Source organism: Schistocerca americana, chromosome 3 (genome assembly GCF_021461395.2).
Source record: "Schistocerca americana isolate TAMUIC-IGC-003095 chromosome 3, iqSchAmer2.1, whole genome shotgun sequence".
NCBI lineage: Eukaryota > Metazoa > Arthropoda > Insecta > Orthoptera > Acrididae > Schistocerca > Schistocerca americana.
The window spans coordinates 643,029,237-643,049,592 of NC_060121.1; positions in this window are offsets into that span (position 1 = coordinate 643,029,237).

The window sequence follows — 20,356 nt, forward strand, 5'->3', positions numbered from 1 at the left end:
CTGGTTGTGCAAATGGGCTATCAATAAATTTAGATAAAACACTATACATGCAACTCAGTACCACACAAGGTCTGACAACATGATCAGATAAAACATAATGGCAAATGGATAAATGAAACAGAATATTCTGAATTCTTAGGTGTTTGTATTGATTAGACCTAAAACCGAAGTTACGTGTTACAGATCATCTTAAACACGTTTGCTTTGCAAATTTTGTGTTACAAATAGCATCAGACGTTGGAAATGAAAATGTCAAAAATTTAGCTTACTTTTTTATTCACTAATTTCTGATGGCATCGTATTCTGCGGTAACTCATTATTGAGGAAAAAAAATGTTTGTTGCACAGAATTATGTAATACATGCATAATGTGTGTTGTCCAGTCTAAAACCTCTTGCAGACAGATCTTTGAACAGATGGACATACTAACAACTTCCTCACAGCACATTTACTTCTTTGTGAACCTTGTTCTCAACAGTCAATCATAGTTCAGAAATAACACTAACATTCACAAATATTCTAGTGTAGGATAGTACAGAGTGAAACAAAAATTATGTTTTTGAAGATTTTGTGGAAATTACTTCGTGCAGAACAAACTGTTTGTATGCATTTAAAAGGACAATTCTTTGCCAACATTTTGGAATAAAACAAAAATAATTTGGCAGCTAATTAACAAATGAACTTACAATTTTAAAAATAGGCTGCAAATATTTCACTGTCTACTGTGTATCGCTCACAATGAAAGAGTTATAATTTTTTTTACATTATTAATACTTGAATGGCTTAGATCACACATAAAGCATTAATATGTTAAATATAATTACATTACATTGAGCTACAATATGTTTTGCTCAGTGAAAATAAAGTCTGCCAAAATTTACTGACAATTCTAATATAGTCTTTTCATAGCCATAGGCAATGCTGAAGGCACATTAATAGCGGTGTCCTTATATGATACATAAGATGTGTCTTCTGCTTCTGAGAAGGCAACACCTGTTTTTTATTTTACTTTTTAGAAGGTGTGAGACCACATAGTCATCACCACCACCTATTGGCTTCACTACTTCAGCTATGAAAAATACATCATTTGAAAATTTTACCAAAATATAATTGCCAATCACAACATCCCAGTTCAAATAAGAAAGATCTAGAGATTTACTGCCCTCTGATTCATCAGATGAGGTATCTTTATTACCTTGCTGATAACTTTCAGTTGAAGCCTTTTTACTTCTACATTACTTCGTTTTCTGCTTGTTGATCTCTTCACAGTACTTTTCTCTTTTTCTTCCAGCTTTACCCTTTTCCTTTAAGTTTTTTTCTTCAGTAGCCACCTTCTCAGGTGTTGAAGTCAACATGATGCTTCTCTATTTTCAGTGTCTAGTGGATTTTACAGAAGGAACTTTTGGAAAATCACAATACTCCTTCGGTGAGATGCATTCCTTGCTGGTGCTATGGTTACCAATATATAAACTTCAACTAACTGCCTCCAAATTTTTCAAATCACCGTTCTAAGTATTTGGAGGGATCTAACATCCATCTGAATCCAGTGTCCCTACTTGATTAGGCACACCAAGAGAGCGGTCTGAAACTGCAGATGTAAAGAAATCAGACTCATTGAAGATGTTAACGTTAAACGCATAAATTCCACATTTTATAAAGCCAAAAATTGCATTCGTTCATGTCACTGCTTTAACAAAACTATTGCCAGCACATCCTGCAACTTCACAAATTGTTATGGGTCTGAATTTCTCAGTATCCATGAGTCTGTACTGTTTCACTGTGTGCTGCTTACAAGTGTTTCACTGTGTACTAAAGACACAATAAACTAAAAGTTAGTTAACATTCATAATCTAAATATATACTATATCTAAAAAGTGGTCAATATGTAGCTAAGAGTGTATATATGATCACAAAATAGCAAATTTCTCTTAGGTGCATGTATTATGGAAAATATTAAATTTATAAATAAGCGTTAATTGTAATTTCTGACTACAGAAAAGATGCGATGACATATAAAACACAGTTCATGAAACTTTCCACCATTACAGCCAAAGACGTGTCTGATAGAGGTCAACATATAGTGATATCAACATGAAGAAAAAAGTTTATTATAAAGAGCTGAAATGGAATGTTTCATTGGGTACCATGTTTCACTATGTACGATATTTCACTGTGTGCTACTCTCCCCTACTCGAAACAGAAATTGTTTATATTATACAAACATCAAAAAAGGTCTTGCATCACCCCATTTCCCAGAACTCCTGATGATAGACGTTGACTGTGGATACTGTATCACAGACACAGTCCCTTTGACTGTTCAGAGATGTCACTAAATCCGCCCAAAGATGTAAACAACCATGCATGGGCAGCGCTTATTAGGTGGAGGGGGTCTGACTGCTGATCAGTTCCAGTCAGTTGACTGGAAAGGAGGTACATGGCTCATGTTGTCTGTAGTTGAACCATGCCTAGACAGTCAGTACTACCGCTTTGATTGTATCCGCATTTTTACTTTGTGCCAGGATGGGCTCTCAACAAGGGAAGTGTCCATGAGTCTTGGAGTGAACCAAAGCAATGTTGTTCGAACTTGGAGGAGATACAGAGAGATAGAAACTGTCGATGACATGCCTCTGTCAGGCCGCCCAAGTGCTACTACTACAGTGGATGACCGCTACCTACAGATTATGGCTCAGAGGAATTCTGACAACAATGCCACCATGTTGAATAATGCTTTTTGTGCAGTCACAGGATGTCATGTTACGACTCAAACTGTGTGCAAAAGGCTGCATGATGCGCAAATTCACTCCCTACGTCCATGTCAAGGTCCATCTTTGCAACCACGATACCATGCAGCGTGGTACAGATGGGCCCAACAAAATGCCGAATGGACTGCTCAGGATTGGCATCACATTTTCTTCACTGATGAGTGTCGCATATGCCTGCAACCAAACAATCATCAGAGACGTGTGTGGAGACAACCCAGACAGGCTGAATGCCTTAGACACACTGTCTAGCTAGTGCAGAAAGGTGGAAGATCCCTGCTGTTTTGGGGCGGCTTTATGTGGGGCAGATGTACACTGCTGGTGAACATGGAGGGCACCATAACAGCCGTACGTGAATGCCATCCGCCGACTGATAGTGCAACAATATTGGCAGCATATTGGCAAGGCATTCATCTTCATGAATGACAATTCACGCCCCCATGTGCACATCTTGTAAATGACTTCCTTCAGGATAACGACATCGCTCAACTAGAGTGGCCAGCATGTTCTTCAGATGTGAACCCTATCGAACATGCCTGGGATGGATTGAAAAGGGCTGTTTATGGATGACATGATCCACCAAACACTCTGAGGGTTCTACGCCGTATTGCCGTTGAGGAGTGGGACAATCTGGACCAACAGTGCCTTGATGAACTTGTGGATAGTACGCCGCTACGAATACAGGCATTCATCAATGCAAAAGGATGTGCTACTGGGTATTAGAGGTACCGGTGTGTATAGCAATCTGGATCACCATCTCTGAAGGTCTCGCTGTATGGTGGTATAACATGCAATGTGTGGTTTTCATGAGCATTAAAAAGGGCAGAAATGGCGTTTATGTCGATCTCTATTCCAATTTTCTGTACAGGTTCCAAAACTCTCAGAACAGAGGTGATGCAAAACTTTTTTTTATGTGTGTACATCACTTAACCTTAACATGGTGCAGAAATGAGTGAGGTATTCAGCCATAAAAATCCTTGACCCTCTACCCAGTGATGGAAACAATTAAACAGGTAATAAAATTAACTTCAAACACAAACTCAAATCATAACTGTTTGGCAACTTCTTCCATTCCATGGAAATAAATCCTCCTTTGTTCGATATGTAGCAAGAGGTTGTAATTATGATCCTTGGAACATGCAAATAACTAACTAACTTTCAGTCACCGAGTTACATTGTAACTGCACTAGAAACCAGCAAATTTTCTTGGTGTAAACATATCATGGGAGTTATTTGTTTATTGGTAAGTGTTCAAAAAGAAAACTGGTTCTGCAGCAATGCAATATAATAAGACGACTTTTTTTAGACCCAAAATATCAAAATACTCTAACCATGCTTCTACTCCCTCCCTTTTAGAATATTTGAACCTAAGTTAGCATAGTGATCTTGACCTCCACAAAATTACAATGAGGCAGGACTGCCATCCTATATTTACCTTCAAGAGGTGTCATTTCAGTACTGGCGACAGACATGCTTAACAGTGAAAAAAACTAATCCTAGCTTTTGAAACAGTTAGTTAGTTCCTACCTCAGGAAGGTAGGGGGATGGATAAGTTGGGAATGGTTAGAAATGAGCGTCAGTAATGGAGAGAGGGCCCTGCCGAGAGACAAAACTGGTGGGAAGTATTTACTTTTCAACAATCGGCTCCCTCTTCATCTTGCAATCTGAGTCTTGTTCCTCCTTTCTAACCTTTCCCTATATATCCATTTTACATTCCTAAGGACAGAACAAATAGTTATGAAAGATAAGGATAGGATTTTCACATTTAAATATTTGTAGATTTTGAATTCCATTATTAGGGCTAGGTCTAAAATGACAAGGCTGAGCTACACCATATATTATTATCATGCACAAAGTGTAGCATTGATTATAAAGCAAAGGTATTTCGAGTAGGATTCCTCTTGCTGCAGTCATTACTGTTTTACTGTATAATTTTCATTTACATAACTATAGCATGATTTTTCAGTTCTTGACAGAGGCCAAAAAAGGTATATATTCGTTAAAGTAACAGTCTGATTACTGTCTATAAAATTTTTCTGTCATATAAAATGCTGTCAGTATGAATGATGTAGTAACCTAATTTTGTCTAAACAAAAAAAAAAAAAAAAAAAAAATGCATACAGGAAGTCAGCCATTAATAAGGCACAGAGCAGGAATGTTCTGGGTTTTAAGATGTGGGTAGAAAAAAAAAAAAAAAAAAAAAAAAAAAAAAATAGGTAGATGGGGTGGGGTCTTCAGGTATCAAAAAGTTTTTGTGTCTTCTCCTGAAGCAAGCTGGCCTGCAACTGTAGTAACAGATCACTGATATCCTAAATTCTGGCACAGGGATGGAGTTGATGTCCAAACTGGTCCCACATGTTCTGCAGGGGACAGATCTGGGGTCTTACTGGCCACAGAAATACCTCAATATCATATACTCAAAGACTTACGCCACATATGGATGAGAAATGTCCTGTTTTAAATAGCACCACAGTACTGTTCCAAGAGATGTAATACAGGAGAATGCAGGGTGTCTGTGACGTACCATTGTGCCATTAGAATTTTCTCAATCACTACCAGCCATGACTGAAGTCATACCCAGTAGCTCCGTTCACCACGATTCCAGGAGTAACACCACGGTGCCTCTCAAAAACATCGAGAGATTACTGCCACACTCAGTGATGATTGTCATCCAGGGCAGTGCACAATCAAGATACATTGCTGAACACAATGCATTGCCATTCATCAGCACTCCATGCTTCCACATCACAACACCACTCCAAATGCAGCCATTTATCTTGTGTTGTTAATGGCAGCCTATGCATGGGACAGTAACTCTCCAGCAAGGCTGCTGCTAGTCTCCAACTGATGGTGTGGGGTAACACAGGATTTTGTTCTTGTCCTTGAATGGCATGTGCAGATGTGAAGATGTTGCACTTTGCTTGGTGCACAATACAGTAGTTTTCCCTTGTGGTGGTCAGAGTTAGTTGGCTGGAACCTTGACAATGAGTATGCCTGCCCTCATGTTCACATGCAGTCCAACACTGGGCCACTGTCACATCCGAATACCCCAGAAATCTGGATACTGCATAATTCAACCAGCAAACCAAATGGAGACCCACAATGACCACCCTTTCAAACTCTGTCAGGTGCTGTTAATGCTGTCCCACACGAGTATGGCGCATATCCTTGACAGTGATAATTCAACATCGGATGATGTTTAAGCCCCTTTCATACCCTGCCAGGCCTGGTAACAGCACTAATGCCCTCTGGTGGCCATTGTACCTGTCACAGTGAATTTCAGTTCCAAATAATTTATGAACTGACCGATGGTGTGTATATTTCTGAAGTTACAGTGACATCCAACCATATCTCTGGGTGCTTCACTTATTTTGTCAGGCAGTGTATTTTCCCCAAGCCACAATTTTTCCCACAGTAAGAACACTCTCGGTGATGGCAGTTTCAAAGAAAATCACCACTGAACTCTCAATGTCAACACTGTGTGTGGCACAACAGCAATAGCCACTTTGCTTTCACTCTGTACTGTACTGCACTGTGCTGTTTTTGTGCTTTACCTTTTCTCAGAGATTAAAATGAGATTTCTATCATGATGTTTGCCATCCACTCTGAAACAAAAAGATATCTGTTGCTCTTGCTTTTGTGGAGGCATGAAGCACAAGTAATACAGTCAACTCTGCAATATGGTATAATGTGCTAGTTCCATCCACACCAATCCTTTCCCTGTGGTAGTCTGAATGGGAAGAGGCATGTTAGATTTAGATTTTGGTAACCACAATGCAAAGGATTTTATTTTCATGTACACACTGTAGATTTTGGTTGCCCCTCTCCACTAGTATTCACAGCACCCTTGTCAGCTGTTATGGTCCTTCAGAACCCCTTCCCTTACTCTCGTTTTTATGTCAGTGACAGTTCTGTGCTAATACTGCCTTATGCACCCTTGTATCCCATTACTGGCAAGATGTGTTCCATCAGATGATAATGTTTTGGGAGTCAACCGTAAGTTTGCTGTGCTTATGCTAAAATATTATGAGAAGAATGTAAACTGTTCAAATCAAGTTTTGCACCACCTGCATATTGTGAACATGTGTGGGCTTTGATTCAGGGCGAGGAGGAAGTGAAATAATGAGCATTATGAAAGTAAAACACTATCTCAGCTGTCAGATAAAGACAAAGTAATAACAAAGATAAAGGCAGTCTGTTCAGAAGTGTATGTCTTTGCACATCTGTGAAATCAAAATATGCTACTGGGTAACTTTCAATAGGTTTTTCCTCATCCCATGGGTTGTAACATCCTTGAACCCTACTCGGTATGCTGCTCACGAGGTGGCCAAGATGTTGCTGCTGAAGTCCATCCCCTTCTTTGGCGGTACTCCAGTATATGGGGACAGTTCCTGTAATGCCACACTGGAAATTTCATCTGTTTCCAAGCTTGCTTAATTGAGTTCACTTCAGTAGATAGCACAAGCCATTTCAGTTAGTTCATTCCTATCTGCTGGAGAAAGGTGTTCATTCATTCATTGTGCTCTATAGAGCTCAAGAAATGGATGCAGTGTGAAAGATGAAACCATTTCTGAAACGTTTACCATAGTGCTGGACAATTAGGAATATTCTTTTCCAATACTACATAGCCCATTCTGCTCACCTACATAAATATGCAGTTTTAACTCCTTTACAAAACTGGCTATATGTACCAATTTCCCATGGACAAAAGAGTATTGAGAAAGACGTTTCTATCACTTGCTCACTCACACTTTGTATTCCATAAATCCCATCATTAAGGGGAGCCAAGTTATATATTAACAGGCACAAGGAGGTACTGCAGGCTATTTCTGTCAACTATACTAATTACAAATTATCACTAGTGCTATTCTAGTCATACCGATGATCATGGGAATTACTTTATATACATATGAAGGGGTTTGCGGAAGAAACTGTAGTTTAGAAGTGATTAGTCTTATGCCTTTATCTGTTGTGATTTCAAAGGCATCATATGAGTGAAACAACTATTCCCATATTTACCACCAGGAAATACCATCTACAATGTAAATTGCTTTGTCTTGTTATATTTATGTTGTTGTCTTTGAATTTAACCCAACATACAACACAAAATATGCTCCTTATGTGAAATAGCATTTTATTCTGCTGACCTCTCCATATATTAGCTAGCTACTTTGAAAAAAGCCATTGCTCTTTCTATTACATTACTTAGCTGTTGGTTTTATCCGATAGTTCAGATGAAGCATTTATGTAACTTTACACGGACCACAATCAGCTGTCTACATACTGTTAAAGTCAGTATCAGTTTATTACAGACATTTGAGTTACATGGAATTTACATTCATTCTTTTACTTGTATTCTTTTACTTTATTTTTTGAGTTCTGGGATTTTTATTTCCTTCCTGGTATCTACAGGCAACCTGTTATGTAGACTTTTCAACAAGAATATAAAATCCAATTCTGAACTCTAGATAAACATGGAAAGTCTGTATGGAAATTATTTCTGCATCTAGTATTTTGATTGTGAATTGCACAATTAATTCTAAATTCACTCCTGCTCTTAACCATAAATGCAAGTAATGAGTGTTGTGTGAAACTGTTTATGAGCAGTTCTGTGACAACTGATTTGTTGCTTGGAGTTGGTTTGATGGTGGTTGATGTGTTAACTATACAACCAATGTTATACGGTTGATAGAGTACACATAAAATGCAACGAAAGTGTCTGTATAAACCATGTCTGTAAAATTTGAACACACACACACACACACACACGGACAACTAGAGAGATGTAAACAAGCAGAAACAGAAACACTCCACCATAAAACTAAGTGCAAATTGTGGAAATTTAAGGAGAAATAAATTTGTAAAAGTGCACAATGCAGAAAAAATTTGGTATCAATAAGAAAGAAAATTAAGACAGAAACAATTATAGAAACAATACTAAGAAGTGATACTATTTCTATGTCAAAACAATTTAAAAAGTGAGGGAGGCAAATGGACAGCAGAAGAGTGGAAAGGAACAACTGAACAGATGAAGACTAGATAAATAATTAAATCAACTTATTGTAATATCTGTTACATTCCATCTTTTGTGACTTAATAAAAGACCAAACACACTTTTCTTTATTTCAAACTACCTTCAGCAGTCAGACTTTTTTCTCAAAAAACATGAAAATGTATCTCTCTATCTCTCTCTGTCTCTCATGCCGGTGAAGTGCAGTGGTCTAAAAATCGAGCACCTACTTGTGGAAGAACAATTAGTAATGCAGTAGGGAGAAAAAAAAACCTGACCACTGAAGACACTTTGAAATAAAGTGAGATCTGTATGTTCTAAATAAGACTTTTATTACAGTTGCAAAAGACAGTATATAATAATTACTGCAGAAAGGAGGAGGCCCAAATTGGAAATGACAACATGTTAACTTACTGGCTTAAATGTGGTCCTTAGCTGTTTTGTTATGAAATAAGAAAATTTACATTTTTAATATATGTGGTTACTAGTTGATTACTGTACTAATTAAATTTACAGATACCATATGATTTAAAATACAGGTGTTAACTAGGTCTTACTGTGAGATTAAGGGGATCATACACAGTGCAACCCAATGTCCTGTTTTAATGAGGAGCGTCATGAGGAACGAATGTTGGGTTGCAGACACTGTGATAAGTTATTGCAACACTTTAAAACTGGAAGCATTTTGGGACACACACAAAGTGACTCACTGTTACTTGAGGATATTGGGTTGAGGTGTCTGCAGAGGCTCTGGGATTTACAAGTCGTCAGACGTGTGTTGGGACTACTTTGAGCATAAGTCTGCAGATGTTTAGTACTGTTCACGTGTCTTGGCAAGTGCTACAGGCCCTGTAAGGTTTGTGTACCTTGAGGCAAATTGTTGTCGATCCTACTACTAAGTGAGAGTTCCTGGTACTTTAATATTTCAGCCAGTTGAAAGGATATTACAAGTAGTTGACTGCGAGATCTCAGGTAATGATTTTAGGCCACATTACATGCCCAGCTAACCTGAATCTGTACTATCCAAGATGAAGGCTGGCTAAATAAATAATAAGACTGTTGTTCCATGAAATTAAGGACTGCAAGTTACTGACATCGGAGTTAGTGACATCCAACAGCATTCCTGGGATTTAAAGGACCAATATATAGGGTGACAATTATTGAGCTATATTAGACAAAACTGTCACAACTTATGAACAGTTCGCATTAGGATGTTCAAACTGCATCGTTGGCTTTGGGGCATGATGTGAATTAGTATGAACATGCATGGTTTGGTTTAGTGACGAAGTCCACTTTCATTTGGATGGGTTCATCAATAAGCAAAATTGGTGCATTTGGGGGACTGAGAATCCACATTTCCTGATCAAGAAGTCTCTTCATCCTCAATGTGTGACTGTGTGGTATGCAACACCCAGTCACGGAGTAATCGGTGCTATAGATGGCATGGTGACTACCAAACGGCATATGAAGGTTTTGGAAGATGATTTCATCCCCATCATCCAGTGTGACCCTGATTTTGACAAGTAGTGGTTCATGCTAGATGGAGCTCGACCTCATCGCAGCAGGAGAGTGTTTGATGTCATGGAGGAGCACTTTGGAGACCGCATTCTGTCTCTGGGGTACCCAGAGGCCATTGGCACGGACCTCGATTTGCCGCCATACTCTCTGGATCTGAACACATGCGGCTCCTTCTTGTGGGGCTATATTAAAGACAAGGTGTATACCCGCCAAGGTAGCCAAGAGCGCTAATTCACTGCTTGCTGGGCTCGGGTAGGCCAGCACTGGATTAAATCTGATGTGGTTTTTAGGCGGTTTTCCAAATCCCGCTAGGTGAATACCAGGCTGGTCCCCACATTCCCCCTCAGTTACCGACTCACAGACATTTAAACATGTTCACACTATTTCATGGCTTACACTAGACGCAGACAGCTGGGGTACATTGCTTACATCCCAGGGGGTTTGGGGTGGTGGTAGGTAGGGCATCCAGCCACTCTCTGCAAGTAACATTGCCAAATGACACGGCCAACCCTACGTGAGGCTGGACAAGGCCCAAAGATAGAAAGAATTAAAAACAAGGTGTACAGCAATAACCCCAAAACCATTGCTGAGGTGAAAACAGACATTCAGGAGGTCATCGACAGCATCGATGTTCCGAGGCTTCAGTGGGTTCTCCATAGTTTCACTGTTCATCTGCACCACATTATCACGAATGATGGCAGGCATATCAAACATGTAAATCCGAATTGTCACTGTACGTGCTGCAGTGTCACAATAATATCGATCTTCTAAATCCACATTTTTATTGATAAATGACAGACTGCAAAACATTAGAATCCAAGTATAAGTTAATGGATTATGAGTAGTTAAATAAGATCAAATGGGATATTGTACTGTCATCAGATGTGTGGGAAAAAATAATATAGGCAAATAAAATTAATAAATAGACATTTTTCATTTCAAAGTAACACAGCGTGGATGAAATTAAGATGCAGATTTTTTGGTAAACAAGACACTTAAAAATTTTACTACAGATATTGAACAGCCTTGGACAAAATAAGTCATGTTTGAAAATACGAGGGTCACTCCAAAAGAAATGCACACTATTTTTGTAAAAATACAGTTTTACAGAGTGTAGATACATCCTTCCCGCTTGTTTCGAAACTTAGTTCAACCTGTTTCCGTGAGTGGTGCCATCACAGCATGTCTTCAAGATGACTGCTACACTTGACGTTCATCAGAAGCAATGTGCTGTCATAGAATTCCTGTGCTGTGAAAACGAGACAGTGGGAAACATCCCACAAGAGGTTGAAAAAGGTGTATGGAGATGCTGCTGTCGATCGCAGTACAGTTACTCGGTGGGAAAGCAGGTTACGTGATGAAAGCGGGTACAGAAATATTGAGGATTGTCCTCGCAGCGGCAGGCCTCGTACTGCACACACTCCAGACAATGTGCAGAGAGTTAACGAATTGGTGACTGCTGACAGATGCGTCATAGTGAACGAATTGTCATGCTACATTGGGATAGGGGAAGGAAGTGTTTGCAGAATACTGAAAGTGTTGGCATTAAAAAAGGCTTGTGCCAGGTAGGTTCCCAGGATGTTGACAGTGGGTCACAAAGAAACAAGGAAAACGGTATGCAGCGAACTTTTGGAACTGTACGAGAATGGTGGAGATAAATGTCTTGGAAGAATTGTGACAGGTGATGAAACATAGCTTCATCATTTTTCACCAGAGATGAGGAGGCAATCAATGGAGTGGCATCATTCAAATTCACCCAAGGAAAAAAAATTCAAAACCACACCTTCTGCTGGGAAAGTTATGGCTACGGTGTTTTTCGATTCCGAAGGACTCTTGCTTGTGAACATCATGCCAAGTGGAACCACCATAAATTCTGATGCATATGTGACGACACTGAAGAAACTTCAAGTTCGACTGAGTCATGTCCGACCACATTGGCAAAAGCAGGATGTTTTGCTGTTACATGACAATGCACGGCCACATGTCAGTCAAAAAACCATGGAAGCGATCACAAAACTCGGATGGACAACACTGAAACACCCGCCTTACAGTCCTGACCTGGCTCCATGTGACTATCATCTCTTTGGGAAACTGAAAGACTCTCTTCATGGAACAAGGTTTGAAGATGATGACTCCCTTCTGCATACTGCCAAACAGTGGCTCCAACAGGTTGGTCCAGAATTTTACAGTGCGGGTATACAGGCGCTGGTTCCAAGACGGCGTAAGGCAGTTGAGAGGGATGGAAATTATATGGAGAAATGAAAATATTGTTCCTAAATGACATATCTACACACTGTAAAACAGTCAAACATGTAGAATAAAAGATGGATTAAAAAAAAATAGTGTGCATTTCTTTTGGAGTGACCCTCGTAAATAAATAACATTCTATTGAAATGAAAGTGCTTACATTCTTGTGAGTTGGAAGAAGACCTCTATAATTAACAACATTAGCAAAAGGAGAGATTGCTACTCACCTGTTGTGTTGCAGACAGGCACAATGAAAAGACTGTTACGTGTTACAGCTTTTTTGGCCAAAGACTTCTTCAGCGAAGTAAAAAAACACACCACATAGCGAAGATGTTGAGTGAGCGATAGGCACAACAAAAACACTCTCACAATTATACTTTTCAGCCATTAAGGCCTTTGTCAACAACAGACATACGTACGCACATACACTCACACAAACACAACTCTCACACACGACTGCAGTCTCGGGCAACTGAAACCATACTGCGAGCAGCAGCAGCACCAGTGTGGTTTCAGTTGCCTGAGACTGCAGTCGTGTGTGAGAGTTTTGTTTCCATGAGTGTGTGTGTGGGTGTGTATATGTGTCTATTGTTGATGAATGCCTTAATAGCTGAAAGCTATAATTGTGAGAGTCTTTTTGTTGTGCCTATCAAGACTCAGCATCTCCACTATATGGTGAGTAGCAACTTTCCTTCTCATAATATTGTTACATTCCATCCTGGATTTTCCATTGTTTGATTCTAAAAACACACACATTTACACAAGCAAGCACACTTCATGCACATACGACTGTTATCACCAACAGCTCTGACTGGAATATGACTTGTGACATGAATAGCACTGTGTGGTGGGGTGTGCAGGGACTAGAGGGCAGCCTGACAAAAGTGCCAGGTGCAGTATTTGGAGGTGTTCTGTTTCTTAAGTGTGCCCCCCCCCCCCCATCTTTGCAACCTTGTGCCTGGCAGTCTCATCACGCTGCCCTCTAGTCCATGTATACCCTGCCACACTGTACTCTTCTCTCCACCCACCTGTACCTGCTATCCCTCCCTCTTCCCCACCCCATTCCAGATTGCTATTCATGTGACAGTCCCATTCCAATCAGGGCTACTGGTGGTAGTAGTTGTGTGTGCATGAGATGTGCTTGGTTGCGTGTGTGTTTTATTTGCTAGGAAGATAATTTTTCTAAAGGAAAGTTACACATGAGCTACTGTGTACTTGCACCGGTTTATTTGCAACAAGAGAAATATATAGGATGCTCTTCAAAAGTAATGCAAGCTCACTTAACATATTCATATTCCAAAGCAAAGACCAGTCCCTGCTGAATCAAAGTTATGCCTGTGACAAACAGAGGCCTCGGATAGTAGTTTTCAGCCAAATTGGTAGTGCACTCACCATGTACTCTGCACGATTGACTCAAACAAATCATGGGCTTGGTCTTAGCAGTGCTGGAGATGTGTGAGGGGGAAATGCTAACGTAATTGTTGCTCGCCACTGTCAACAGAAACTGAAACATTTAATTTCATCATGCAGTTTTGACTCAACAACTACTATATCGCAAACTTTTGTAAAACAGGGAAATCAAGATGAAGAATTTTGGACAAATCCGATATGTGACGAAACCAAATTGTGGACCCATCGGACACCTTTTATTGTGCCAATTGCATGAAGTTACCATTGTGATTATTGCCAAGCATGAAAGTGCATCGTTTCCCTACCAATTCTTGGTCTAAGGGGGATGGGCAGGCTGCTATCTTGTTGATGTACAGAATATCTAATAATAAATCAGTAATTAAAAATACAACTGGCAGTATATTTACAATGTGCAGCCAATATTTTTACAGGCAGGTACATCGATATTTTTTCTGTTGATATATCATTCCTCTTTTCGATATATTGTGTGCTGATAATGATATTTTTTTAAATATTGATATATCAGATTCCCAATATTTTTAAAAATATCAGCAATCCTAATTGAGAGCCCAGTGTTAGTAGAGATGAATTTTACAAGGTCGTACTGTAACATCAGTGAAACAGTATACAAAGAAAGGGACCCCATGCAATGTCTGAATCTTCCCAAAAACTAAAACCATACTTAAAGGAAAGTGTTTTGATACCATTTCTGACCACGGGCCATGACAGAGCAGCTGAATGCACTTCTAAAAGAAGCCTTCCAGAAATACTTATAGTCATGGATTTAACACTGGAATATGTACGTTTCAAGCCAAGGATACTATATTGAAGAAACTTAAATCAAATTCCATCTAAGCTTATTACTTTATTTCTACTAAAATTATTCAGTGTGTTTTTTCATTACACTTCACACTTATGCAAAAGGCATTGCAGGTACAAGGAAAAAGAAAAGATCTCAGATAGAACAAGGCAGCTTATAAAGAGATGTGAGTTTCAAGAAAACAATAAAAGGAATGATAAGAAACCATGCTAATTTAAACAAAACTATTCGGGAGGATGCGAGATGCTAGAATTTAAATTTGATGAGAGGAATAATTGAAAACAATATAAGTGTGAAGAAAAGTAAACAGTAACTTGGAAACTTATGTTGGCTTGATATCACATATAGTTAGTTAAAATAGCAAATGGCAGAGAGGACATTGTATAAGCATTAAAAGGCTTCATCAAATGTTTATGTAATTCAAGACTTGAATCAGAAACATAAATAGTTAACAATGAAATTAATGATATGTAGGAAGTACTGCCAGAAACACCATTAGAGGTAAGAAGAAACTAGAGATGTCTTGAGATGATGGCGTTTCAGGATATGTGATTAATGCTAAAAAAAAAGTAGTTTAAAAATTGGTTATAATTCAGCAAATAAACAAGCTGGCCCTATAAGAAGATATATTGCACTGGGCCTCTTACAGGTCATGAACAAAATCAAAATTATAGACTTGGTCAATAAATAAATACATTGCCTGAGGTTTGTAGATTTTGAGGAACTTTTCGCTAACAGCATTTAAGAAACAAGGTATTGATTCAATCCATGTAGTATAATGAAGAATAAATACAGTCAGTCACCACTACAGCTCCTGTTAGACCTCATCAGAAGAGTGGAAAATTCAGAACTGAAAGAGGTCTTGGGCAAAATAGTTCCATACAACCAATATATTCAGCAGCCCCAGAACAAATTTTCAGACTCCTCAAATGAGAAAAGATGAAGAAATACATGTTAATGAAATATACATGGTTCATTTTTTATGACATCGTGTTATTTGCTGGGAACTAAAATCAACATTGAGAACATACAGAGTCAGCAAAATAAAACTGACCCAGAAAATATTTATCGTAATACTGACAGGGGAAGGATCCTCACTAATGACTATCGCAGAAGATGATAGAAACAGCCACCATTGGCATCGATCTACACTTATGTCTACATACATACAGTGCATGGCAGAGGCTACCCTCTAGTCATTTCCTTTTCTATTCCACTCACAGACAGAGCAAGGGAAAAGCATCTGTGTATATGCCACTGTGGGAGTCCTAATTTCTTGTATCAGTCAGACAGTAGTAGCCGACCGCGACAGACGCAGCAACAGATAAGTAAACCACTTTTGTGACATTTACGAGTTCCTAACCAGGAGCGAATTTTATTATACCATCTGTACGCTTCACAGTTCTCGCATTCTCGTTTGCGTAAGAAAGTAAACCGATTTTGTGATATATTACAAGTTTCTTATCAGGTAAAAATTATTTAGTTTCACCTGAGCTTCGGTAGTTAGGTTCTTGAATATCTGCGTATTACTAGACACAGTTCGTGTGTTTTCATTAGCATCTACAATAGAGTTGCACATACGTGCCGATAGTCCATTTATCTGCATGGTTTAGTTTTCCATGGTCTTCGGTATGGACAGGGACTGTGATTGTTGTGTGCGGATGCAAGCCAGGGTTGGTGACACTTCACTCTCAGCTTCAGGTTGTGATGGCTTCGGTTACACAGCTTGAGGCTGCAGTGGATGGGAACCACTGTTGTGGGCCGGCTGTGGGGATCCAATGGATGTCCAGTGCGTCAGATTCCTCCAATCGCTCCTCACCGGTGGCCAACCCAGTTACTGCTCGCAATGAGGCTGACCCCTCACCTGTGGTCGAGTGGGAGGTCACCCTGGGGTGAAGCAGGCGGTGAAAGACTTCCCAGGCAGCTGCAAATAAGGCCTCCCCGGTTTGTCTGACAAACAGGTTCCAGGCATTGTCTGTGGCTGACACTGTCACTGAGCTGGATGCTGTCACCTGTCCTGTTTCAGAGGAAACCACTCAGCCTGCAAGATCCGGACAATCGCAGAGGGTGGGACTATTGGTAGTTGGGAACTCCAATGTTAGGCGTGTTATGGGGCTCCTTAGGGACTTGGCTGACAAGGAGAGTAAGAAAACCAACGTGCACTCCGTGTGCATTACAGATTTGGAAAGGGTCCTCCCGGATGCCATGAAGAGCACAGGGTGCACCCAACTGCAGGTGGTTGCTCACGTTGGTACCAATGATGTGTGTTACTTTGGATCAGAAGAGATTCTCTATGGTTTCGAGCGGCTAACAGAAGTGGTAAAGGCTGCCAGTCTTGCTTGCAAGATGAAAGCAGAGCTGACCATTTGCAGCATAGTCGACAGGACCGATTGCGGACCTCTGGTACAGAGCCGAGTGGAGGGTCTGAATCAAAGGCTCAGTCAGTTCTGCGACCGCGTAGGATGCAGATTCCTCGACTTGCGCCAAAGGGTGGTTGGGTTTCGGGTTCTGCTGAATAGGTCAGGTGTCCACTATACGCAGAAGGCGGATACACAGGTAGCAGGGGCTGTGTAGTATGGACTGGGCAGTTTTTTAGGTTAGAGGGTCTCGGGAAAACACAAGATGGGCTTCAGTCACAAAGGGTGCAGGCTGAACACAGGAAGAACATAGATACAGGAACCATAGGTATAACAGTTTTAAATTGTCGTAGCTGTGTTGGGAAAGTACCAGAGCTCCAAGCGCTAATAGAAAGCACTGATGCTCAAATCGTTATAGGCACTGAAAGGTGGCTAAAGCCGGATATAAGCTCAGCCAAAATTTTTGCGAAGAATCTAACCGTTTTCAGAAAAGAAAGGCTAAACACGGTTGGTGGTGGCCTGTTTGTTGCTGTCACAAGTACTTTAACTTGTCGCGAAATTGAAGTAGATACTTCCTGTGAGTTAGTATGGGCAGATTAAAACTGTGTGCCTGACCGAGACTCGAACTCGGGTTCGCAGGAGAGCTTCTGTAAAGTTTGGAAGGTAGGAGACGAGATACTGGCAGAAGTAAAGCTGTGAGTACCGGGCGTGAGTCGTGCTTCGGTAGCTCAGATGGTAGAGCACTTGCCCGCGAAAGGCAAAGGTCCCGAGTTCGAGTCTCGGTCGGGCACACAGTTTTAATCTGCCAGGAAGTTTCATATCAGCGCACACTCCACTGCAGAGTGAAAATCTCATTCTGGAGTATGGGCAGAGCTCATATTTGGCAACCGGAATAAAATAATAATTGGATCCTTTTACCGACCTCCCAATTCAGATGATACAGTTGCTGAAAGGTTCAAAGAAAATTTGAGTTTGATTTCAAATACGTACCCGACTCATACGATAATAGTTGGTGGTGACTTTAATTTGCCCTCGATATGTTGGCAAAAATACATGTTTAATTCTGGAGGTACGCATAAAATATCATCCAAAATTGTGCTAAACGCATTCTCTGAAAATTACTTCAAGCAGTTAGTTCATGAGCCCACGCGATTAGTAAACGGTTGTGAAAACACACTTGACCTCTTACAAGGGAACCTCCCCATCGCAACCCCCTCAGATTTAGTTAAAGTTCCTACAGTGGATAGGTCTTGAAAAACTGAACACAGATCAATTGAGACAACAGGAAAAAGTTGTGTGGAACTATGACAAAAATAAGCAAAATTTACAAACTGAGTAGTCCATGCGCAAGATAGGCAACATCGAGGAGAGTATGAGTTCAGGAGCGCCGTGGTTAGCATGAGCAGCTGCGCAACGAGAGGTCCTTGGTTTAAGTCTTTCCTCGAGTGAAAAGTGTGCTTTCTTTATTTTCGCAAAGTTATGATCTGTCCGTTCGTTCATTGACGTCTCTGTTCACTGTAATAAGTTCAGTGTCTGTGTTTTGCGACCGCACCACAAAACCGTGCGATTAGTAGACGAAAGGACGTGCCTCTCCAATGGGAACCGAAAACATTTGATCGCAAGGTCATAGGTCAACCGATTCCTCCACAGGAAAACATGTCCGATATGTTCTACACGACACTGGTGACGGCATGTGCGTCACATGACAGGAATATGTTGTCGACCCACCTAACTTGTACACTTGGCGAATGGGTAAAAAGATTCTTCTACCTTGCCCGTTTTAGGTTTTCTTGTGGATGTGATAATCACTCCCAAAAAAGTGATGACAGATGGATAATAATTGTCTGAAAATAAAGAATTAAGCTTTTCACTCACGCTAACCATGAGACCACAGCGATCCTGAGGTCACAATATCCTTGATATTGCCTATCTTGCACATGGACTACTCAGTTTGCGTATTTTGCTTATTTTTTTCATAGTTCCACACAACTTCTTCCTGTTTTCTCGATTGATCTGTGTTCAGTTTTTCAAGGCCTATCCACTGTGCCAACTTATAACTAAATCTGAGGGGGGTGCGATGGGGAGGTTCCCTTGTTAGTAACAAATAATCCTGAGTTAATAACCAGCATCAAAACCGATATAGGGATTAGTGAACACAGGGTTGTCGTAGCGAGATTGAATATTGTAATCCCCAAATCCTCGAAAAATATACCTATTCAAAAAAGCAGATAAAAATTCACTTGACGCCTTCCTGAGAGAAAATCTCCACTCATTCCAAATTAATAAGTGTAGACCAGATGTGGCTTAAATTCAAAGAAATAGTATCGGCAGCAATTGAGAGGTTTATACCAAAAAAACTAACAAACGACGGAGCTGATCCTCCTTGGTATACAAAACGGGTTAGAACACTGTTGCAGAAACAACGAAACAAACATGCCAAATTTAAACAGACGAAAAATCCCCAAGATTGGCGATCCTTTACAGAAGCTCGAAACTTAGCGCGGAGTTCAATGCGAGACGCCAATAACAGTTTCCACAACAAAACTTTGTCTCGAAACCTGGCAGAAAATCCAAAGAGATTCTGGTCGTATGTGAAGTATGTTAGTGGCAAGAAACAATCGATGCCTTCTCTGCGTGATAACAATGGAGATACTATCAAAGACAGTGCTGCCAAAGCAGATTAAACATAGCCTTCCGAAATGCCTTAACAAAAGAAGACAAAGAACATATTCCAGAATTCGAATCGAGAACAGCTGCCAACATGAGTAACGTAGAAGTAAATATCCTTTGTAGTAGTGAAGCAACTCAAATCACTTAGTAAAAGAAAGTCTTCTGGTCCAGACTGCATACCAATTAGGTTCCTTTCGGAGTATGCTGATGCATTAGCTCCATACTTAACAATCATATACAACCGCTCGCTCGACGAAAGATCCGTACCCAAAGACTGGAAAGTTGCACAGGTCACACCAATATTCAAGAAAGGTAGTAGGAGTAATCCACTAAATTACAGGCCCATATTGTTAACGTCGATATGCAGCAGGATTTTAGCATATATTGTGTTCGTATATTATGAATTACCTGGAAGGAAACGGTCTATTGACACACAGTCAACATGGGTTTAGTGAACGTCGTTCCTGTGAAACACAACTAGCTCTTTATTCATATAAAATGCTGAGTGCTATTGACAAGGGATTTCAGAACGATTCTGTATTCCTGGATTTCCGGAAGGCTTTTAA